Genomic DNA, 25,071 nt, shown 5'->3' on the forward strand with positions numbered 1-25,071 from the left:
ATTTTCCAATAATTTAGATGCTGGCAGGGAAAGGTTTATTTTCAAATATTTTAGATGTCGGCAATATCAAGTTTGTATCTTCTTGTGTTTTTTTTTCAAGGCAAATTAATAAGGTCAGAATTCTAGAGTTGTGCATGGCCCATGAATAAGTCCTTTTGGCATGCTTTTTCAATGATTAAGGTAAAAACTAGTAATCAAAATGACAGAAATGATTCTGACAATTGTGCCTCTAGATTTAAGGCTGCCATACCTTATCTACACATGAGAGACTTTTTAATATATTTTTTTTTTAATTTATACTGTATTAAATTTTATTAAGTTTTAAGGTTTCCGTTTTTCTTTTTAGAAATGTTGACAATAAATCAAATTTGATATATCAGTCTTGCATTGAAGCTTTTTGGTGTATTTTTAGCTCACCTGAGCACGAAGTGCTCAAAGGTGAGCTTTAGTGATCACCCTGTGTCCGGCGTCCGTCGTCGTCCGTCGTCCGTCCGTCCGTCCGTCCGTCGTCAACAATTTGACTGTTAACACTCTAGAGGTCACATTTTTGACCCAATCTTAATGAAACTTGGTCAGAATGTTACCCTCAATAAAATCTTGGACGAGTTCGATATTGGGTCATCTGGGATCAAAAACTAGGTCATCAGGTCAAATCAAAGGAAAAGCTTGTTAACACTCTAGAGGTCACATTTTTGGCCCAATCTTAATGAAACTTGGTCAGAATGTTACCCTCAATAAAATCTTGGATGAGTTCGATATTAAGTCATCTGGGGTCAAAAACTAGGTCATCAGGTCAAATCAAAGGAAAAGCTTGTTAACACTCTAGAGGTCACAATTTTGGCCCAATCTTAATGAAACTTGGTCAGGATGTTACCCTCAATAAAATCTTGGACGAGTTCGATATTGGGTCATCTGGGGTCAAAAACTAGGTCACCAGGTCAAATCAAAGAAAAAGCTTGTTAACACTCTAGAGGTCACATTTTTGGCCCAATCTTAATGAAACTTGGTCAGAATGTTACCCTTAATAAAATCTTGGACGAGTTCGATATTTGGTTATCTGGGATCATAAACTAGGTCACCAGGTCAAATCAAAGGAAAAGCTTGTTAACACTGTTGAAGCCGCATTTATGACTGTATCTTCATGAAACTTGGTCAGATTGTTAATATTGATGATCTTAAGGTCCAGTTTGAATCTGGGTCATGTAGGATAAAAAACTAGGTCACCAAGCCAAATCAAATGAAAAGCTAGTTGACACTAGAGGCCACATTTATGACCATACCTTAATGAAACTTGGTCAAATCTTGATGATCTATAGCTCAAGTTCAAATCTGGGTTAGGTGGGGTCAAAAACTAGGTCACTAGGTCATATCAAAGGAAAAGCTTGTTAACACTCTAGAGGCCACATTTATGACTATATCTTCATGAAACTTAGAATGTTAAACTTGATGATCTTTAGGGCAATTTTGAATCTGGGTCATGTCGGGTCAAAAACTAGGTCACCGGGTCAAATCAAAGGAAAAGCTAATTAACACTGTAGAGGCCACGTTTATGACCATATCTTAATGAAACTTGGTCAGAATGTTAATCTTGATAATCTTTAGGTCAAGTTTAAATCTGGGTCAGATGGAGTCAAAAAACTAGGTCACTAGGTCATATCAAAGGAAAAGCTTGTTAACACTCTAGAGGCCACATTTTTGACTATATCTTCATGAAACTTAGTCAGAATGTTAAACTTGATGGTCTTTAGGTCAAGTTCGAATCTGGGTCATGTCGGGTCAAAAACTAGGTCACGGGGGTCAAATAAAAGGAATAGTTAGTTAACACTTTAGAGGCCACATTTATGACCATATCTTAATGAAACTTGGTCAGAATGTTAATCTTGATGATCTATAGGTCAAGTTTAAATCTGGGTCAGGTGTGTTAAAAAACTAGGTCACTAGGTCAAATCAAAGGAAAAGCTTGTTAAGACTCTAGAGGCCAGATTTATGACTGTATCTTCATGAAACTTAATCAGAATGTTAATCTTGATGATCTTTAGGTCAAGTTCGAATCTGGGTCATGTGGGGGCAAAAACTAGGTCACCGGGTCAAATCAAAGGAAAAGCTAGTTAACACTTTAGAGGCTACATTTATGACCATATCTTAATGAAACTTGGTCAGAATGTTGATCTTGATGATCTTTAGGTCAATAGGTCAGGTGAGCGATACAGGGCCTTCATGGCCCTCTTGTTTTTTTTACTGATGGCCTGACAGATCCCTGAACTGTTGATCGAGACTGCTAACGATACCATCGAGGATCCCGGTGCTTATATATCCGCTAGATGGCGTCGTTTTGGATGTAACTGGTCTACAATTCTGTGCCGGCAGTGTGAAGATGAAGGTTGTTCCTTTGCGTTTAGAGATATGGGAATCAGGGATCGTCAGGGTTTTTCTCTTTCATGTTTAGTTTTATAAAATTGACAAGTGTCTATATGCTTTGTATATGCATATACAGAAAGCAATCTGCCATGAAAGTTTGACAGGAATTGTTTCTTTTCTGTATTTTGAGACCTGCCTAGGACAGCTTCTTCAATCCTTTAACTGTCAATCAAGACTGCTAACGTAACCATCGAGGGTTCCGGTGCCAATATATCCGTAAGATGGGTTCGTGTGGGAGTGACTAGTCTACAATCTGTGCCGGCTGGATGCTAGATGAGTGTTGTTCCTGTGTTGAGAGAGGCGGAATCAAGGATTGTCTGGATTTATGTCTTTTCTAGGTCTCAGACTGTCTGTGTCAAACTTTGGCAGAACTTGTATTTTGCAGAGTATCATTTTCTTGTCACATTTTATTCTACATTTCTAGAACAGACAATACTTTTGCAGATTTCTTGTAAGCTCATTTCATTTTCTATTTGTCATATTAAGTATACATTTCCCTAGAGGTAAAATGATTAAATTATTGTTTAAGGTAATTGATAGGATAAAACATGATATAACAAGATCCATGAAAATGTATTTGCAAATCATAAATAATCAAGGTCTTTAAAGTTTTGTACCAAGTCTGAATTTTTGCTGTACACTTATTTTCAAAAAGTCATTTCACTTATTTATTTTTTTTAAACCATGGATAGCTGGGCATTGAGAGTTACGAAACATATCCTTTTTCTTAAATCTAAACTAAATTATATATCAGGTATCACTATATAATTTTGGTCATAATCAATATAAAAGAGTTATTACTTGGTGCAAATGTATAGGTCTCATAATTAGACAAAGTCTCATACTTTTAGGTCCAAAGAAAATAGAATCTATTTTGTGTCCATGCCATAATTCTTCCATCCATCTTTTTTTAGTTAATATTACTATGGACAAGTGCTCCTCATTACAAGATTAAAGAATCGCAGCCCAAAGGTGAAAATCAGACTTAGAGGTGAAAGATTTAATGTTATTTTTCTTGTCCAATCTGTAACTTTTTCAAACATGTACTGATACTCAAGAAAACTTCAACATGGAATGCCACTTAAGATTTGTGGAGTTATGGTGACGTACGATACAGTATACGACAAGTCTTTTAGACAAGTATCTTCAGAGTAGTCAGAACTTTGAAAATTCAGTTTCCTCTCCATCCCAAAAGCATTGTATATTTTTGCAGTTTATCAGATTGTCCATCTTAATAAATTATGTACTAACTCCAGCTACAACTTCCATCTTATTAAAAAGGAACTTGCTTGCCATATGATTTAAATTATTTTGGCATAACTCTAAACCAAAGTCAATGTCTGTTAAAAAGTCAAATCTTTAAGATCTTTGTAAAATGAATTGTGTTTTAGATACATTAGCAATGTCTGTTAAATTAATAATCTAGGTCAAACCAGTTGCAATGTCTGTTTAAAGAATTATTTGTAAAATAAAGTGTCAAGGTATTATGTTTAAAATGGTGGCAGTAAGGTGTATGTAAATGTGTGGCAGTCTGAAAGTTGATAAAATGTTTAAACATAATAGTGGCATGTTCTTTGACTTTTGTATATAAAAAGATATAAAAAAAAAACATGGTTAAATATTCAAGAGGAAAAGCCATATTGCAAGGTGAGCTTTTGTGATCGCCCTGTGTCCGTCGTCGTCGCCGTTGTCGTCAACAATTTGACTCTTAACACTCACAATTTTGGCCAAAATCTTAATGAAACTTGGTCAGAATATTACCCTCAATAAAAGCTTGGACGAGTTCAATATTCGGTCATCTGGGGTCAGAAACTAGGTCACCAGAGTTCAATAGGTCAGGTGAGCGATACAGGGCCTTCATGGCCCTCTTTTTTTTTTTCTGCCATTCTTCCAAACTGCTGAGGAGGAGATACTGCTTCAAAAGAATGGCAGAGTTGCTTTTTATTACAGCTGCCAAGGCCTGACAAATCCCTGAACTATTGATCGAGCCTACAAACGGTACCATCGAGGATTCCGGTGCTAATATATCCGCAAGATGGATCGTGTGGGAGTAACTAACTGGTCTGCAATTCTGCGCCGGCAGTGTTTAGATGAAGGTTGTTTCTCAAGGTTTAGAGAGATGGGAATTGGGGATTGTTAGGATTTTATTTCTTTCAGGTCCAAACCCTGCCTTTTACAACTGACTGTTTGTTCCGTCCATACTTACAGTCGGCAGGATTTTCTTTCAGCGTCAAGACATGCCTAGGTTAACTTCTTTGTGGAGTAGGCAGGATTTTTTCTTTTCCAGTTTCAAGGTCTGCCTTAGACAGCAACTGTATGTTCATCTGAACATACAAAGGGCAGAATATTTCTTGCAGATTCCAAGGCCTTACAGATCCCTTAACTGTTGATCAAGACAGATATCGTACCCAATCGAGGATACCGGTGATAATATGTCCGCAAGGTTGGAAACGTTTGGGAGTGACTGGTCTACAATTCCGGCCGGTGGGTTGCTAGATGATAGTTGTTCCTTTGTTGAGTGAGATGGGAATCAGGGATTGTAAGGATTTTATTTTTTATCAGGTACATGCCCTGCCTAGAACATCTAATGTGTGTTAAACTTGGACGGAACATACATTGGGCAGGATTTCTATTTTTTCCAGATTCAAGGCCTGCCAGGAGCGGGCAGGATTTTTTCTCGTTTTCAGATTTTCTGCCAAGTATTACCTTCCATTACCAGGACAGGCCGGACTGGCAGACTTTTTTTTCTTGTATGTTAATTTGCTCAGCTCACTTCTGCACTTCTTTTTATTAAAGCAAGCTTTCTTAATATAACAATTCTGTGGCAGCTTTGCCTGTTTTGGCTTATTGATAATTTCAGTCATGAGTGCAAGAGACATTCCCACGGCAATTTGAAAGCGTTCCAGCCCTTGCATATGTCATCTACGTTAAGTCTGTATGTTGTCTTCATTTAGTAAGTATTTTTATGCTTAAATTTTCACATGCAAATCAAATCTATAAAATTCTTTTTTGGAAGCAGAGAACACAGTCAAGTAAATAATTATTCAACGTCTGTCTTACAAGGTATGTACACATGTAATTCCACAAAATTTATTCTGTTTTTAGCTCACCTGAGCAATGCTCAGGTGAGTTATTGTGATCACTCGATGTCTGGAGTCTGTCTGGCATCTGTCTGTCAACATTTTGCTTGTGTATGCAATAGAGGCTGTATTTGAAATTTGGTCAGAATGATTGCCTTGATAAAATTTAGTTTGAATAGTTTGAATATGGATCATATGGGATCAAAAACTAGGTCACTAAGTAAAATCAAAGAAAAACCTTGTGTATGCGATACAGGCTGTATTTTTCAATAAATCTTCATGAAATTTGGTCAAAAAGATTGCGTTGATAAGATTTAGGTCTAGTTCGAATATTGGTCATCTGGAATCAAAAACTAGGTTACTAGGTTAAATCAAAGAAAAACCTTGTGTATGCAATATTTTTCAATTAATCTTCATGAGATTGCCTTGATGAATTCTAGGTCAAGTTTGAATCATTTGGGTTATCTGGGGTCAAAACTAGGTCAGTAGGTCATAATTTACCAGATCTTCATGAAATTTGATCAGTATGTTTGTCTGGAAAACTCTTAAGTCCGGTTTGAATATGGGTCATCTGGGGTCAAAAACTAGGTCCCCGGTCAAATAAAGAAAAAATATGTTGTATGCAATAGGGACTGCATTTTACACTGGATCTTCATGAAATTTGATAGTCTTGTTGACCTCTAGGTTAAGTTTTAATCTGGGTCATGTTGGCTTGAAAACTAGGTCATCCAGTCAGATCTAAGGAAAAGCTTTATTACTTTAGAGGCCACATTTATGACCATATCTTTATGAAATTTGGTTAAAATGTTTATCTTGATGATCTTTGGCCCAATTTCGAATCTTGGTCATCTGTTGAAATAAAAGAAAAACCTAGTTTATGCAATAGGGGCTGCATAATTCATTTCAAGTGCATGGAACTTTGTAAAAATGTATGAGGTTAAAACCTAAATCACCAGGCAAATAAAAGAATAAGCTTGTTTATACTCTAGGAGCCACATTTTTATTCTATCTGCATCAAACTTTGTTAGAATGTTTTTTATCATAAAGACTTGGATGATTTGGAATGTGTGACATGTGGGGCTAAAAACTAGGCCACTAGATCAAATCAAAGGAAAAGCTTGTATACACTAGAGGCCACTGTTTTTGCTCCAATCTTCCTTAAATGTTAGATTGTTTTTATGGAATCTTGGACAAGCAAGAATCTGGGTCATATGGGGTCAAAAACTAGGTCACTAGGTCAAATCAAAGAAAATACTTATTTACACTCTAGACCACATTTTTGTTCCAATCTTAATGGAAATTGGTCAGAATAATCACTAGGTCAAACATGTTTACACTGTTATGATGTATTTCTCAGATAAGCGGCCATCTTGGTCCTCTTGTATAATATTTAGGATCATGCAGACTTTGTGAAAGTTGCCAGATTGTCTGACCAAATTTTAAGCAACTCTAGTCACATTTTGTAAAGTCTTGAGACTAGATGTAATACTTTTTACGCAAGTTACCATAACTTTGAACACTGGGAAAGAATTTTGTTCCTTGATAAAAAATGAAACAAGTGATGTTTTAACTTTTAGGCTCTATCTGTTTTGTACAATACAAAGAACATTTGGAACCTTTTCATTAATAATGGAAAAACAAGTCCAATAAATAGTCAAGAGAGTTTGTATTCTGTCCAGTAATTTCACAAAGCTTGAGAATGCAGGTGAAAAGAAAATTAAACTGCAAATGGCGTAAATTTTGACTGTGCTATATATCGTTATTGTAGTACATTCACTTGATTAAAAGCTGTTTGGAAAATACACTCTAGCAGTGGATCACCAGAGAAGTATGTTTTTCATGCAACTTGGTACAAAGAAAAAGTGCAATGGAATACAAGAATATTATTTGTTTAGTGCTTCATCAAAAATGTAGAAATTGGCCTAGGCTTCAATTAGCGTACTCTTATGAAATTAAAAGTAGGCAGAACAAGCTCTTTGAAAATGCTGTTGCTAATTTTTAATTGCCCGATGTTCAATTCGTATACACTTTCAGTGACAATTGATTGAAAGGCAATGGACTCAATTACTTGTTTCCTTTGGTAAGGCTAAGGTCAACATGAATTGACAAAAATCACAGGTATGAAGAAAAAGTTCATTATTTCAGAAACCAGTTGTTGGATTTCTGCAAAGAAGAATGTGCACTATAACACATGCAGCCACGAACAGAGACCATAAAAAGGGATTGGCTAAAATCGAAAACGGTGAAATAGAGAATGTGAAGAGGACCGACGACAGGATGAGAATAGGTAATGAAGGTAAGTCTCGTATCATTTAACAAGGATTTGGTTATTTAACCCGTACCATGCTGGACACGATTGATTCTGACTGTGCAGCCAGTGTAGATCATGATCAGCCTGCACCTCCATATATATATATATTTTTGGCGTTGTCCATCCATCCATCCGGTGCCATATCTAGGAAGTGGTTGAGAATATTCCAATAAAACTTCATATACATGTTCACCACTATGAGGTTATGCGGCCCGTCAAGTTTCGGTCAGATTGCCCAATTAACATCAGAGTTATGGCCCTTAGAAGTTTCTAGTGTTAACTATATAGGGTACTATAAATATGGCAGTTTCTTCTTCATAACTTGTCATACCGTATTTTCCCGAATTAAGGCCCCCCCTCTAATTAACGCCCCCCATCCGTTTTGGAGGGGAAAAAAGTCAACAAGAACGAAAAAAAAATCACCTACCTCATTTTTATAAGTCCACATAATAAGTAATTTACAGTAAGTATCCAATGTATTAAGAATTAAACACACTTTTAAACAGTCCATGTACCGTAAATCCAAAACGTTTATACTAAGTACGGTACGTATCCAATCATCAAATAGAAAATTAAATGGTAAATCCATTTTTGATTTGTTTTTGCACCAACCGCGCACAAGCTTCCTGTCGACTTTCAACAAATTTGCGGCAAAGTGTTAACCTTTTCTTCGGCAGTTTTAATAACTTTTAATTTAAAAGCCGACACATAAGCAGCATGTCAAACCACTGACATTGTGTATTGCTACCCGCATGTACTAAGGAAAATATTATCGGAATACACAGCTGTTTGGGTATGATGACGTAATGTGTAATGTCGTGAGCGTGTCACGGAATACATGAGGTACCGTATTTAAATGCATAATTTTAAGACACACTGCATTAAATTGGATGCCAAATAATTACGTTTTGGGGGAATTAAACAACACAGAAACACTTTACAGTTGGTTTGAACGATGTTTTTAAGTTCTGTAAAATTTTCATTTTTTATTTTTTTAACATCAAATGAACATGTAACGCCCCCGGGGGCGTTTATTCGGGAAAATACGGTATATTTGACCTAGAACTATGAAACTTAAATTGAATTTAGATCACCATAATATGGTTGAGCAAACAGTTTCGTCCGGATCTCTCTACTAAATTCAGTGACAATTAGTGAGGCATGACTTATCCGCTATCCTCGGCGTTTACTGCAGTATTGTTATAAGCTAAAAGTACAGACACGCCTCGATGCATAAAGTTGATCTATAACTTAACAGTTATTGCCCTTTTATTGTTTAAAAATCCACATATTTGTACATTTATTATAAACATGTGAAGTTGTGTACCCACATCTGGTCATGTATTTGTATATAGTGAAAACTTTAAAAATCTTCTTTATGAAACTGCTTGCCCGATTCTTGAATAATTTTACACATATGGCCGTGTGAGCCTCCACTAAGATTCTTCAAATTATTTCAATTCATCAAAAAACATTGCCGCCAGAGGGCATGGTCACTTTTCCCAGTATAAATACAGTGAAAACGTTAAAAATCTTCTTGTGTGAAACTGCTTGCCCAATTTTAGAATAATTTTACACAGATGGTCCTTGTGTGACCCTCTACCAAGATTGTTCAAATTATTATGTCTCCCCAAGGAGACATATTGTTTTTACCCTGTCCGTCTGTCCTTCCGTCTGTCCATCCGTACGTCACACTTCATTTCCGAGCAATAACTGGAGAACCATTTGACCTAGAACCTTCAAACTTCATAGGGTTGTAGGGCTGCTGGAGTAGACGACCCCTATTGTTTTTGAGGTTACTCTGTCAAAGGTCAAGGTCACAGGGGCCTGAACATTGAAAACCATTTCCGATCAATAACTAGAGAACCACTTGACCCAGAATGTTGAAACTTCATAGGATGATTGGTCATGAAGAGTAGATGACCCCTATTGATTTTGGGGTCACTCCGTCAAAGGTCAAGGTCACAGGGGCCTGAACATTGAAAACCATTTCCGATCAATAACTAGAGAACCACTTGACCCAGAATGTTGAAACTTCATAGGATGATTGATCATGAAGAGTAGATGACCCCTATTGATTTTGGGGTCACTCCGTCAAAGGTCAAGGTCACAGGGGCCTGAACATTGAAAACCATTCCCAATCAATAACTAGAGAACAACCTGACCCAGAATGTTGAAACTTGATAGGATGATTGGTCATAAAGAGTAGATGACCCTTATTGATTATGGGATCACTCCATCAAAGGTCAAGGTCACAGGGGCCTGAACATTGAAAACCATTTCAGATCAATAGCTAGAGAACCACTTGACCCAGAATGTTGAAACTTCATAGGATGATTGTACATGCAAAGTAGATGACCCCTATCGATTTTGGGGTCACTCCATTAAAGGTCAAGGTCACAGGGGCCTGAACATTGAAAACCATTTCCGGTCATTAACTTGAGAACCACTTGACCCAGAATTTTTAAACTTAATAGGATGATTGGTCATAAAGAGTAGATGACCCCTAACGATTTCGGGGTCACTCTGTGAAAGGTCAAGGTCACAGGGGCCCGAACATTGAAAACCATTTCCGGTCAGTAACTTGAGAACCACTTGACCCAGAATGATGAAACTTCATAGGATGATTGGTCATGCAGAGTAGATGAACCCTAACGATTTTAGGGTCACTCTGTTCAAGGTCAAGGCCACAGGGGCCTGAACATGGAAAACCATTTCCAATCAATAACTTGAGAACCTCTCGACCCAGAATGTTGAAACTTCATAGGATGATTGTTCATGCAGAGTAAATGACCTTACTGTTTTTGGGGTCACTCCGTTAAAGGTCAAGGTCACAGGGGCCTGAACCTTGATAACCAGTTCCCATCAATAACTTGAGAACCACTTGACCCAGAATGTTGAAACTTCATAGGATGATTGAACATGCAGAGTAGATGACCCCTATTTGGGGTCAGTCTATTAAAGGTCAAGGTCACAGTGGCCTGTTCATGTAAAATCATTTTTTAGCTCATCTGATTTTTTGAAAAAAAATGATGAGTTATTGTCATCACTTGAGCGGTTGTCGGCGTCGGCGTCGGCGTCTGCGTCGGCGTTGCCTGGTTAAGTTTTATGTTTAGGTCAGCTTTTCTCCTAAACTATCAAAGCTATTGCTTTGAAACTTGGAATACTTGTTCACCATCATAAGCTGACCCTGTATAGCAAGAAACATAACTCCATCTTGCTTTTTGCAAGATTTATGGCCCCTTTTGTACTTAGAAAATATCAGATTTCTTGGTTAAGTTTTATGTTTAGGTCAACTTTTCTCCTAAACTATCAAAGCTATTGCTTTGAAACTTGGAATACTTGTTCACCATCATAAGCAGACCCTGTACATCAAGAAACATAACTCCATCTTGCTTTTTGCAAGATTTATTGCCCCTTTTGGATTTAGAAAATCAGTTTTCTTGGTTAAGTTTTATGTTTAGGTCAGCTTTTATCCTAAACTATCAAAGCTATTGCTTTAAAACTTGCAACACGTGTTCACCATCATAAGTTGACCCTGTATAGCAAGAAACATAACTCCGTCCTGCTTTTTGCAAGATTTATGGCCCCTTTTGGACTTAGAAAATATCTGATTTCTTGGTTAAGTTTTATGTTTAGGTCAACTTTTTCTCTTAAACTATCAAAGCTATTGCTTTGAAACTTGCAACACTTGTTCACCATCATAAGCTGACCCTGTACAGCAAGCAACATAACTCCATCCTGCTTTTTGCAATAATTATTGCCCCTTTTGGACTTAGAAAATCATTTTCTTGGTTGAGTATAATGTTTAAGTCAACTTTTCTCATAAACTATCAAAGCTATTGCTTTAAAACTTGCAACAGTTTTTCACCATCGTAAGTGGACACTGTACATCAAGAAACATAACTCTATCCTGCTTTTTGCAAGAATGATGGCCCTTTTTAGACTTAGAAAATCATGGGTAGGACAATATTTCTATTACACAAAAAAATCAGATGAGCGTCAGCACCCGCAAGGCGGTGCTCTTGTTTGAAATAACTTGTGAACCACTTGACCTACAATGTTGAAACTTAATAGGATGATTGGACATGCAGAGTAGATGACCCCTATTTATTTTGAGGTCACTTGATCAAAGGTCAACACACAGGAGCCTGAACAGTGACTTGAGAACCACTAGGCCACGAGTGTTGAAATTTAGCGGGATGACTGGACATGCCAAGTAGATGATCCCTATTGCAGCCAACCATCAGTGTCTCTTTGACTTTCGCTCCTGACCCCTATTGACTTCTTCCCTATAGGACTTTGCATTGGGGGAGACATGCGCTTTTTAACAAAAGCATTTTCTAGTTTTAATTAGTCAATAAACATTGCCGCCAGAGGGCATGGTCACTTTTCCCAATATGTATATAGTGGACACTTAAAAATCTTCTTGTGAGAACCTGCTTGCCTGATTTTAGAATAATTTTACACAAGTGGTCCTTGTGTGACCCTCTACCAAAATTGTTCAAATTATTTTGATTTGTCAAAAAAAACATGGCTGCCAGAGGGCGTGGTCACTTTTCCCTATATATATATAGTGGAAACTTTAAAAATCTTCTTGTGTGAAACTGCTACCAATTTTAGAATAATTTTACACAAATGGTCCTTGTGTAACCCTCTACCAAGAATGTTCAAATTATTTTGATTCGTCTAAACACATGGCCGCCAGAGAGCATGGTCACTTTTCCCTATATGTATATAGTGGAAACTTTAAAAATCTTCTTGTTTGAAACTGCAAGCCCGATTTTAAAACAATTTTACAAAAAATGGTTCTTGTGTGACCCTGTACTAGTATTGTTCAAATTATTCCGATTTGTCAAAAAACATGGCTGCCAAAGGGCATGGTCACTTTTCTTCTCTGAATCATTATTAGCTAGAGCCTTGATATTTGGCGTGTTATATCAGATTTGTAATGTCTACCATAATTGTTCAAATTATTGCCCTAGGTTCAAAAGTGTGTATGTATATAATATAGGCTAACGTAGAAGAAACCTAACTCTGTACTTAATACAAACACACTTGAAGCCTTGTACACAGGTGTGCGCTTTAGGGTCATTAACCCTCTTGTTTCATTTTTAGCTTGACCTTTCGAAGAATAGGGGAGCTATCCTACTCGCCCCAGCATCGGCGTTAGCGTCACACAAATGTTAAAGTTTGCGTACCACCCCAAATATTTTCAAAGTCCATTGAGATATTGCTTTCATATTTTGCATACTTGTTTACCATCATGACCCTAGTCTGTTAAAAGGAGGAGGCCACTCTATCAAGCATTTTGACTGAATTATGGCCCCTTTTTGACTTAGAATATGCTTATTGTAATGTTAAAGTTTGCAAACCACCCCAAATATATTCAAAGTCCATTGAGATATTGCTTTGATATTTTGCATACTTGTTAACCATCATGACCCCAGTCTGTAAAAAGGAGGAGGCAACTCTATCAAGCATTTTGACTGAATTATGGTCCCTTTTTGACTTAGAATATGCTGATTGTAATGTTAAAGCTTTACTCATAGCCTGTATTATACTATCAAGCACTGAGAATAGTCGAGCGCGCTGTCAACTGACAGCTCTTGTTAATTTACCATCAATGTTTATAATCAGCATGTGATGTTTTGTACCCTCACCCGCTCACCCCCAAAGCTGCACGCACCCTCCCTTCCCCTCCAAAATTTCCTTTTTAACTCGACTGTCACATAGTGACAGGCTGAGCTTTTTGTGATCATCCTTCATCCGTCGTCCGTCCATCCACAATTTCCTTGTGAACACAATAGACCACATTTTGTATTTGATTTTAATCAAACTTGCACTCAACTTGTATGGGCATAAAATCTCGGTTCCTTTAAAAAACTAGCCAGATCCCATCATGGGTTCCAGAATTAAGGCCACTTAAAGGGCCAAAATTTGCTAATTTTGGCTTGTGAACACAATAGAGACAACATTCTGCAATCAACTTTAGTCAAACTTGCTCACAACTTGTATTGGCATAATATCTCAGTTCCTTTCAAAAACTGGCCAAATCCTATCATGGGTTCCAAAGTTATGGTCCCTTAAAGGGCCAAAATTTGCCATTTTTGGCTTGTGAACACGATAGAGACCACATTTTGCAATCATTTTTTATTAAAACTTGTACAGAACTTGTATTGGCATAATATCTCCGTTCCTTTTAGAAACTGGCCAGATCTCATCATGGGTTTGAGAGTTACGGGCCCTTAAAATGCCAAAATTTGCCATTTTTGGCTTGTGAACACAATAGAGACAACATTTTGCAATCAACTTTAATCAAACTTGCACACAACTTGTATTGGCATAATACCATGGTTTCTTTCGAAAACTGGCCAGATCACATCATGGGTTCCTGAGTTGTAGCCCCTTAGAGGTCCAAAATTTGGTACTTTGGCTTTTGCAGCCATATGGAGACTTCATTTATGATTTGATTTGATACAAACTTGCAAAATATCTTCAGCAACAATAAATCTTGGATTCCTTGATGAATATGTCAGGTCCAATCATAGGTTCTGGAGTTATTTTATATCTGATTATCTCCCCTGATTTTATTTATATCAGTAAGTACTTATAGGAGTCGTTTGATATTTCATTTTTGTCATTAGTTGGACTCATACAATCAGGGTAGATAACTATGGACTGATTTTATGTCAATTACCTCCCTTTATTTCAAATTAAAATGGGTATATCTCCGTAACTAATGAAGATACTGATCTGAAATTTCATTTATGCCATCAGATGGACTTGGACAATCAGTGAAGATACATATTGACTGAATTTATGACAAATTACCTCCCTTTATTTTTTTAGCTCACCTGTCACAAAGTGACAAGGTGAGCTTTTGTGATCGCGCAGCGTCCGTCCGTCCGTGCGTCCGTTAGTGCGTAAACTTTTGCTTGTGACCACTCTAGAGGTCACATTTTTCATGGGATCTTTATGAAAGTTGGTCAGAATGTTCACCTTGATGATATCTAGGTCAAGTTCGAAACTGGTTCACGTGCGGTCAAAAACTAGGTCAGTAGGTCTAAAAATAGAAAAACCTTGTGACCTCTCTAGAGGCCATATTTTTCATAAGATGTTCATGAAAATTGGTCAGAATGTTCATCTTAATGATATCTAGGTCAAGTCCGAAACTGGGTCACGTGCGATCAAAAACTAGGTCAGTAGGTCTAAAAAAATAGAAAAACCTTGTGACCTCTCTAGAGGCCATATAATTCACAAGATCTTCATGAAAATTGGTCAGAATGTTCACCTTGATGATATCTAGGTCAAGTTTGAAACTGGGTCATGTGCCATCAAAAACTAAGTCAGGAGGTCTAAAAATAGAAAAACCTTGTGACCTCTCTAGAGGCCATATTTTTCATAAGATCTTCCTGAAAATTGGTTAGAATGTTCACCTTGATGATATCTAGGTCAAATTCAAAACTGGGTCACGTGCCATCAAAAACTAGGTCAGTAGGGCTAAAAATAGAAAAACCTTGTGACCTCTCTAGAGGCCATATTTTTCATAAGATCTTCATGAACATTGGTTAGAATGTTCACCTTGATGATATCAAGGTCAAGTTAGAAACTGGGTCACGTGCGGTCAAAAACTAGGTCAGTAGGTCTAAAAATAGAAAAACCTTGTGACCTCTCTAGAGGCCATATATTTCACATGATCTTCATGAAAATTGGTCAGAATGTTCACCTTGATGATATCTAGGTCAAATTCAAAACTGGGTCATGTGCCTTCAAAAACTAGGTCAGGAGGTCAAATAATAGAAAAACCTTGTGACCTCTGTAAAGGCCTTATTTTTCATGGGATCTGTATGAAAGTTGGTCTGAATGTTCATATTAATGATATCTAGGTCTAGTTCGAAACTGGGTCATGTGCGGTCAAAAACTAGGCCAGTAGGTCTAAAAATAGAAAAACCTTGTGACCTCTCTAGAGGCCACAATTGTGAATGGATCTTCTTAAAAATTTGTCAGGATGTTCATTTTGATGATATCAAGGTCAAATTAGAAAGTAGGTCACGTGCTTTCAAAAAGTAGGTCAGTAGGTCAAATAATGAAAAAACCTTGTAACCTCTCTAGAGGCCATATTTTTCATGGGATCTGTATGAAAGTTGGTCTGAATGTTTATCTTGATGATATATAGGTCAAGTTTGAAACTGGGTCAACTTCAATCAAAAACTAGGTCAGTAGGTCTTAAAATAGAAAACCCTTGTGACCTCTCTAGAGGCCATACCCTTGAATGGATGTTCATGAAAATTGGTCAGAATGTTCACCTTGATGATATCTAGGTTAGTTTTGAAACTTGGCCACTATAGAGGCCATAGTTTTCATGGGATCTGTATGAAAGTTGTTCTGAATGTTCATCTTGATGATATCTAGGTCAAATTTGAAATTGGTTCAACTGCGGTCAAAAACTAGGTCAGTAGGTCTAAAATTAGAAAAATCTTTTGACCTCTCTAGAGGCCATATTTTTCAATGGATCTTCATGAAAATTGGTCTGAATGTTCACCTTGATGATATTTAAGTCAGTTTCCAAACTGGGTCATGTGCGGTCAAGAACTAGGCCAGTAGGTATAAAAATAGAAAAACCTTGTGACATCTCTAGAGGCCATATTTTTCAATAGATGTTCATGAAAATTAGTGAGTATTTTTACTGTGATGATATCTAGGTCAAGTTCAAAACAGGGTCATGTACCTTTGAAAACTAGGTCAATAGGTCAAATAATAGAAAAACCTTGTGACCTCTCTAGAGGCCATATTTTTCAATGGATCTTCATGAAAATTGGTCAGAACTTTTATCTTGATGATATCTAGGTCAAGTTCAAAACTGGGTCACATGAGCTCAAAAACTAGGTCACTATGTCAAATAATAGAAAAAACGACGTCATACTCGAAACTGGGTCATATGGGAACAGGTGAGCGATTCAGGACCATCATGGTTCTCTTGTATGTAAATGAATGTACCTAGCAGCTTCTAATGAGATTGGTTTGAAACGTTATTTATGTCTTCCATGGTAAGAAATTTCTACTTTTACTTACTTTTGTAATATATTGTTGTAAAGGCTTGTACATGCATATACAAATGCATGATGACCTCCCCTGATTTTAATAAAAATGGACTCGTTTGAAATTTCATTGTCATTAGTTGGACTGAGACAATCAGGGTATATAACTATGGACTGATTTTTGTCAGATTACCTTCTTTGTTTCAAATTTAAATTGGTGTCTCTCGGTAACCAATGAAGATACTGATTTGAAATGTCATTTATGCCATCAGATGGACTCGGACAATCAGTGTAGGTAACTTTTGACTGAATTTATGACAAATTACCTTCCTTTATTTTATGTAAATGAATGTACCTCAGCAGCATCTAATGAGATTGGTTATAAATGTTATTTATGTCTTCCAGGGTAAGGAATAGACATGCTGGTATAAAAATGCAGCATTTTAGCCAAGGACCCCCAGACTTGGTATGGAGATTGGCTATGACTAGTACATGACCCATAGGTCAAAAGGGACTGTTACAAGAAAATATTTATTCTGATGATATTTAATGTGTATGCCCATGTGATCTATGTCAAAACTTGATCTTATCATTAAGAGCAATGTTACTCAGGTGAGCCATATAGGGCCATCATGGACCTCTTGTTTAGCTCACCTGAGCCAAAGGGTCATGGTGAGCTTTTGTGACCGCTCAATGTCCGACGTCCGTCATGTGTGGTCCATTGTGTGTCCGTCAACATTTTCTAAAAAAATCTTCTTGAAAACCACTGGGCAGAATTACACCAAACTTCACAGGAAAGATCCTTTGGTGGCCCCCTTTCAAAAAAAAATCAAAGAATTGAAGTCCATAGAACTCTGGTTGCCATGGCAACTGAAAGGAAAGACTTTTAAAATCTTGTTCAAAACCACAAGGCGTAGGGTTTTGATATCTGGTGTGCAGCATCATCTAGTGGTCCTCTACCAGGGTTGTTCAAATTATCCCCCTAGGGTCAAATATGGCTCTGCCCCGGGGGTCACATAGTTTATATAGACTTGTATAGGGAAAACTTTGAAAATCTTCTTGTACTAAACCACGCGGCCTAGGGCTTTGATATTTAGTATGTAGCATCATCTAGTGGTCCTCTACCAAGATTTTACAAATTATCCCCATAGGGTCAAATATGGCCCCGCCCATGGGGGGTCCCATGTTTTACATAGACTTATATTTGAAAAATGTTTAAAAATCTTCTTGTCTGAAACCACAAGACTTAGGCCTTCGACATTTGGTTTGTAGCATTGTCTTTTGGTCCTCAACCAAAATTTTTGTACATAGACTTGTATAGGAAAAAACTTTGAAAATCTTCTTGTCTGAAAACGCAAGACCTAGGCCTTTGATATTTAGTATGAAACATTGCCTTGTGGTCCTCTACCAAAATTGTTCAAATTATGCCCCTGGGGTGAAAAGAGGCCCTGCCCCGGGGGTTCTGAAGTTTTACTTAGACTTGTATAGGAAAAAAAGTTTAAAAATCTTCTTGCCTGAAACTGCAAGGCCTAGGCTTTGATATTTGGTATGCTTCATTGCCTTGTGGTCCTCTGCCAAAATTGTTCAAATTATGCCCCTGGGGTGAAAAGAGGCCCAGCCCTGGGGGTCCCAAATTTAACATACACTTATATAGGGAAAAAATAAAAATCTTCTTTTCTGAAAGCCTTTGATATTTGGTATGTAGCATTGCCTAGTGGATCTCTGACAAGATTGTTCAAATTATGCCCCTGGGGTGAAAAAAAGTTATGGCCCCTGAAATAGTCAAAAATGCACATTTTCACCTTGTGACACGCCTAGTTCAAAAAGTATTTGATATGAATTGATGAAACCTTGCATGAGTTTTTATCATGGTATGAACTTGCGCACCTATTTTTTGCCAGGCTCCACCTCCTATTTTTAGAGTTATGGCCCCTGAAATAGTCAAAAATGCACATTTTCACCTTATGACACGCCTAGCTCAAAAGGTATTTGATATAGATTCATGAAACCTTGCAGGAGTCTTAATCATGATATGAACTTGTGCACCTCCTATTTTTCATCTGGGTCCGACCCCTATTTCTAGAGTTCTGGCCCCTGAAATAGTCAAAAATGCACATTTTCACCTTGTGACACGCCTAGCTCAAAGTATTTGATATAAATTGATGAAACCTTACATGAATCTTTATCATGATATGAACTTGTGCACCTCCTATTTTTTTTATCTGGGTCTGCCCCCTATTTCCAGAGTTATGGCCCCTGAAAAAGTCAAAAAATGCACATTTTCACAGAATTTTAGTGTTTATTACAGAGTTATGGCCCTTGAAATAGCCAAAATAGTGGATTTTTTGTTTGTGATGCTCATAGCTCAAAAAGTGTATGGTATAGAATAATGAATCAATTTCATATTTTTTTTGAGGCTATACCCCATTAAGACGGCAAACATTTGAATGATTTCCCCTTATTTGTGACAAATGTACCAGTGGGGGACACACCCTGTGTCCTACAGACACATTCTAGTTTGGTTAAAGTTTTATATAGCTCCAATATCTCTATTACTATCAAAGCTATTAACCTGAAACTTAAAATAGTTATTTACTATCAAAATATACACCATACGCAACAATCCCCATAAGGCCTAAAAGAAAAATAAGTTTGTTTCTGGTTACAGCTCCAAAAAAAGTATGGGTTGGTAGGTAGGGATTTTTTTTTTTTTTTTTTTATATATATGGGACATGAAGCTCAGTTGCATACATGTACCAATTGCTCATTATTGCTTTATATTAATAAATGCAGATAAATGTTTTAGAACTACAATGAACGTGTCTTTTCAGGTTCATCAAGGAAAGTAATGAAAGCACAGAGTATTTAGTTTCCAAGATTAACTAAAGTAAAAAAAAAAAACATGCACATATTGTTATGCAAAATTTGTAGTCCTGTTTTCCGCCATATAGCCTATACTGTGTTGGTGCGCCATAAAACCCAAATAAATAACATACTGTGAAGAGGGGGAATTTTCATTGCCTTCAAAGAATAAAATACCATGTAAGAACTATAACAAGTATAACTTTCATTAAAGCCGTTTCCTTTTCTCAACATACTACTGGTAACTGCAATTATTTCATGTCAAGATCAGCTTTTCTGGGGTCAAGCTATACTGTTATTAATGCAACTTCCACAAACTTTATCTAAAACAAGTACAGATTTTTTTTTTCAATTTATATTTTAGTTGCCTAAAAGTGGGTGGGGTTTGGTGCCTTTGCATTTTATTATCGAAAAATGCTTCAAAATAAGGGCTGATTTTGCAACAGTGATAATATTTTTCTTAAATGCAGACTTTTATATGGCTTTCTATTTAGATTGTACTAGAAAAATCTTGTAAGAAATGCTAAAATTGTCCGAAAATCACGGTCGCGAAAACGGGTGACAAATATGGAAAACGAAAGTAAACCTTTAAAATTCTTGATGAATACCTGTTTTGAATTTCGTTTTTTTTCACCATACTTATAATTTCTGCTTATTTAAAGCATTTAATTTGTATTGGACCAAACAAAGCCTCAGCAATGATAATAAATTTTCTGTTGGCCGTAACGCTTGACCGGATTGATAATCGTATCAAGCAAACAAAATAATGATCTTGATTATCCAATTTGTTGTTCTATTTAGATAATTTTTATTTTTAAGTAGGCAAGACATATAACAGTACAATATAAGTTGCATACCGCTAATTATCAAGTGGTGCAAACAATTAAGATAATCTAAAGCTGCATTGTTTATCAACTAACTTTTACACATTGATCAATAAACATCTGATAATGACAGGGATTATTGTACTGAATACAAACCATGAGATGTCAATCGGTACGTGGTGTGATTGACATCTATTAGTAGCTAATTAACATAACGACGCTCCGCCTACTGCCATACTTCTGTTTATGACGGTGAACATGGGGCAGAACTTTCTAACTCGGGACGCATCAAAGAATATTTCAGCCAATATTTGGCGTATAGTTCCGTCTCGTACCTGCGACACTTTGCGGCACTCCTCTGGCAGAAAACGGGTCGGTTATTTTTTTTCGGGGGATCCTTAAAAAAGTTACGGTCAGCAGTAAAAAGACGGTTGGTCGGGAAACCAGAAACAAACCTTTTTTTTTTTAGCTCATCTGATTTTTTGAAAAAAAATGATGAGTTATTGTCATCACTTGAGCGGTTGTCGGCGTCGGCGTCGGCGTCGGCGTCTGCGTCGGCGTTGCTTGGTTAAGTTTTATGTTTAGGTCAGCTTTTCTCCTAAACTATCAAAGCTATTGCTTTGAAACTTGGAATACTTGTTCACCATCATAAGCTGACCCTGTATAGCAAGAAACATAACTCCATCTTACATTTTGCAAGATTTATGGCCCCTTTTGTACTTAGAAAATATCAGATTTCTTGGTTAAGTTTTATGTTTAGGTCAACTTTTCTCCTAAACTATCAAAGCTATTGCTTTGAAACTTGGAATACTTGTTCACCATCATAAGCAGACCCTGTACATCAAGAAACATAACTCCATCTTGCTTTTTGCAAGAATTATTGCCCCTTTTGGACTTAGAAAATCAGTTTTCTTGGTTAAATTTTATGTTTAGGTCAACTTTTATCCTAAACTATCAAAGCTATTGGTTTAAAACTTGCAACAGTTTTTCACCATCATAAGTGGACCCTGTACAGCAAGAAACATAACTCCATCCTGCTTTTTGCAAGAATGATGGCCCCTTTTGGACTTAGAAAATATCAGATTTCTTGGTTAAGTTTTATGTTTAGGTCAACTTTTTCTCTTAAACCATCAAAGCTATTGCTTTAAAACTTGCAACTGTTGTTCACCATCATAAGCTGACCCTGTAAAGCAAGCAACATAACTCCATCCTGCTTTTTGCAATAATTATTGCCCCTTTTGGACTTAGAAAAATCATTTTCTTGGTTGAATATTATGTTTAAGTCAACTTTTCTCATAAACTATCAAAGCTATTGCTTTAAAACTTGCAACAGTTTTTCACCATCATAAGTGGACACTGTACATCAAGAAACATAACTCTATCCTGCTTTTTGCAAGAATGATGGCCCTTTTTAGACTTAGAAAATCATGGGTAGGACAATATTTCTATTATACAAAAAAAATCAGATGAGCGTCAGCACCCGCAAGGCGGTGCTCTTGTTTTTTTAGGCCTAACTCTGATTAGAGTTTTGACAGATTTATGCCCCTTTTACTGGCAAAACTCTAATTCAGAGTCAAGCACTGAGAAAAGTCGAGCGTGCTGTTTTACAGACAGCTCTTGTTTTATTAGCTCACCTGTCACAAAGTGACAAGGTGAGCTTTTGTGATCGCGCGGTGTCCCTCGTCCGTCCGTGCGTGCATCCGTAAACTTTTGCTTGTGACCACTCTAGAGGTCAGATTTTTTGTGGGATCTTTATGAAAGTTAGTCAGAATGTTCATCTTGATGATATCTAGGTCAAGTTCGAAACTCGGTCACGTGCCATCAAAAACTAGGTCAGTAGGTCTAAAAATAGAAAAACCTTGTGACCTCTCTAGAGGCCATATATTTCACAAGATCTTCATGAAAATTGGTCAGAATGTTAACCGTGATGATATCTAGGTCAAGTTTGAAACTGGGTCACGTGCCATCAAAAACTAGGTCAGAAGGTCTAAAAATTGAAAAACCTTGTGACCTCTCTAGAGGCCATATATTTCACAAGATCTTCATGAAAATTGGTCAGAACGTTCACCTTGATAATTTCTAGGTCAAGTTCGAAACTGGGTCACCTGCCTAAAAAAACTAGGTCAGTAGGTCAAATAATAGAAAAACCTTGTGACCTCTGTAAAGGCCATATTTTTCATGGGATCTGTATGAAAGTTTGTCTGAATGTTCATCTTGATGATATCTAGGTCAAGTTCAAAACTGGGTCACGTGCGGTCAAAAACTAGGTCAGTAGGTCTAAAAATAGAAAAACCTTGTGACCTCTCTAGAGACCATATATTTCATGAGATCTTCATGAAAGTTGGTCAGAATGTTCACCTTGATGATATCTAGGTCAGGTTTGAAATTGGGTCACATGCCATCAAAAACTAGGTCAGTAGGTCAAATAATAGAAAAACCTTGTGACCTCTCTAGAGACCATATTTTTCATGAGATCTTCATGAAATTTGGTCTGAATGTTCACCTTGATGATATTTAGGTCAAGTTCGAAAGTGGGTCACGTGCCATCTAAAACTAGGTCAGTAGGTCAAATAATAGAAAAACCTTGTGACCTCTCTAAAGGCCATATTTTTCATGGGATCTGTATGAAATTTGGTCAGAATGTTCATCTTGATGATATCTAGGTCAAGTTCGAAACAGGGTCATGTGCGGTCAAAAACTAGGTCAGTAGGTCTAAAAATAGAAAAACCTTGTGACCTCTCTAGAGGACAGACTTGTGAATGGATCTCCATAAAATTTGGTCAGAATGTTCATCTTGATGATATCTAAGTCAAGTTCGAAAGTGGGTCACGTGCCTTCAAAAAGTAGGTCAGTAGGTCAAATAATGAAAAAACGTTGTGGCCTCTCTAGAGGCCATATTTTTCATGGGATCTGTATTAAAGTTGGTCTGAATGTTTATCTTGATGATATCTAGGTCAAGTTTGAAACTGGGTCAACTGCGATTAAAAACTAGGTCAGTAGGTCTTGAAATAGAAAAACCTTGTGACCTCTCTAGAGGCCATACCCTTGAATGGATCTTCATGAAAATTAGTCAGAATGTTCACCTTGATGATATCTAGGTCAATTTAGAAACTGGGTCAAGTGCCTTAAAAAACTAGGTCAGTAGGTCAAATAATAAAAAAACCTTGTGACCTCTCTAGAGGCCATACTTTTCATGGGATCTGTATGAAAGTTGGTCGGAATGTTCATCTTGATAATATCTAGGTCAAGTTTGAAACTGGATCAACTGTGGTCAAAAACTAGGTCAGTAGGTTTAAAATTAGAAAAATCTTTTGACCTCTCTAGAGGCCGTATTTTTCAATGTATCTTCATGAAAATTGATCTGAATGTTCACCTTGATGATATCTAGGTCATTTTCGAAACTGGGTCATGTGCGGTCTAGGCCAGTAGGTCTAAAAATAGAAAAACCTTGTGACCTCTCTAGAGGCCATATTTTTCATGAGATCTTCATGAAAATTAGTGAGAATGTTCACCTTGATGATATCTAGATAAATTTCAAAACAGGGACACGTACCTTCGAAAACTAGGTCAATAGGTCAAATAATAGAAAAACCTTGTGACCTCTCTAGAGACCATATTTTTCAATGGATCTTCATGAAAATTGGAAAGAATTTTTATCTTGATAATATCTAGGTCAAGTTCGAAACTGGGTCACATGAGCTCAAAAACTAGGTCACTATGTCAGATAGTAGAAAAAACGATATCATACTCAAAACTGGGTCATGTGGGAAAAGGTGAGCGATTCAGGACCATCATGGTCCTCTTGTTATTTATACTGTAATTTAAACACAGGACTAAAACTGTTGAAATTATTTCAGAAAATAATGATGAAGGAAAATCAACAGATGCAGGGGAGACCAATGATGGTGCAGAAAGTAGAAATTTTGCTTGATTATGAGACCAGTATCATGGTCATTAAGACCAGTAACTCAACATCTGTTTGGCAGTTGCTGAGACACACCTTGGAGAAACAAGTCCTGAACTTTCCAGATTCGTCGGAGAAAGGCAGATTTAAGGAACTGCAGAGAATGCAATAGTACCCAGTCTTGAACCAGAACTTGTGAGTATTCAGTCATACATATGAATTAACCCATAGTGATTTATTATACCCACACCAAACATGTTGGGGGGTGGAGAGGGGCTATATAGGAGTCAGTTTTGTCCCGTTGCGTCATTTCGCATCCTGAAATCTATATCTTTGTTATTACTAAATGGATTTGATTAAAACTTAAAATAGATGTTCCACCTTTTCACCCACATCATGTGGCACAAGATGCATAACTGGCACCAATTTTTCATGAATTAAGGACCTTTTACTTAGAATTTAAGGTTAATTTTTATGCATATTCACTATATCTCAGTTTTTAGCTCCACTATTCGGAGAATAGGGGGGCTATACTACTCCCGTCGGTGTGCCCCTTCTTGGTTAAAGTTTTTCGGCAACCTTTGTTTTTCTGTCATATCTTTGTTACTGTTACTTATATCTTACTATAACT

The 25,071-nt window shown here is 37.0% G+C and overlaps 1 long non-coding RNA gene across 1 annotated transcript; it reads left to right on the forward strand.

Annotated features, from left to right (window-relative positions):
* Positions 1-4,106: 4,106 nt before the first annotated feature.
* LOC123555332 (uncharacterized) lies at positions 4,107-24,636 on the forward strand. The gene is made up of 3 exons (XR_006687238.2): positions 4,107-5,371; positions 7,644-7,794; positions 24,394-24,636. It is a non-coding gene; the product is annotated as an uncharacterized LOC123555332 (long non-coding RNA).
* The last annotated feature ends 435 nt before the right edge of the window (positions 24,637-25,071 follow it).

This window comes from Mercenaria mercenaria, chromosome 7 (genome assembly GCF_021730395.1).
Source record: "Mercenaria mercenaria strain notata chromosome 7, MADL_Memer_1, whole genome shotgun sequence".
Lineage (NCBI taxonomy): Eukaryota > Metazoa > Mollusca > Bivalvia > Venerida > Veneridae > Mercenaria > Mercenaria mercenaria.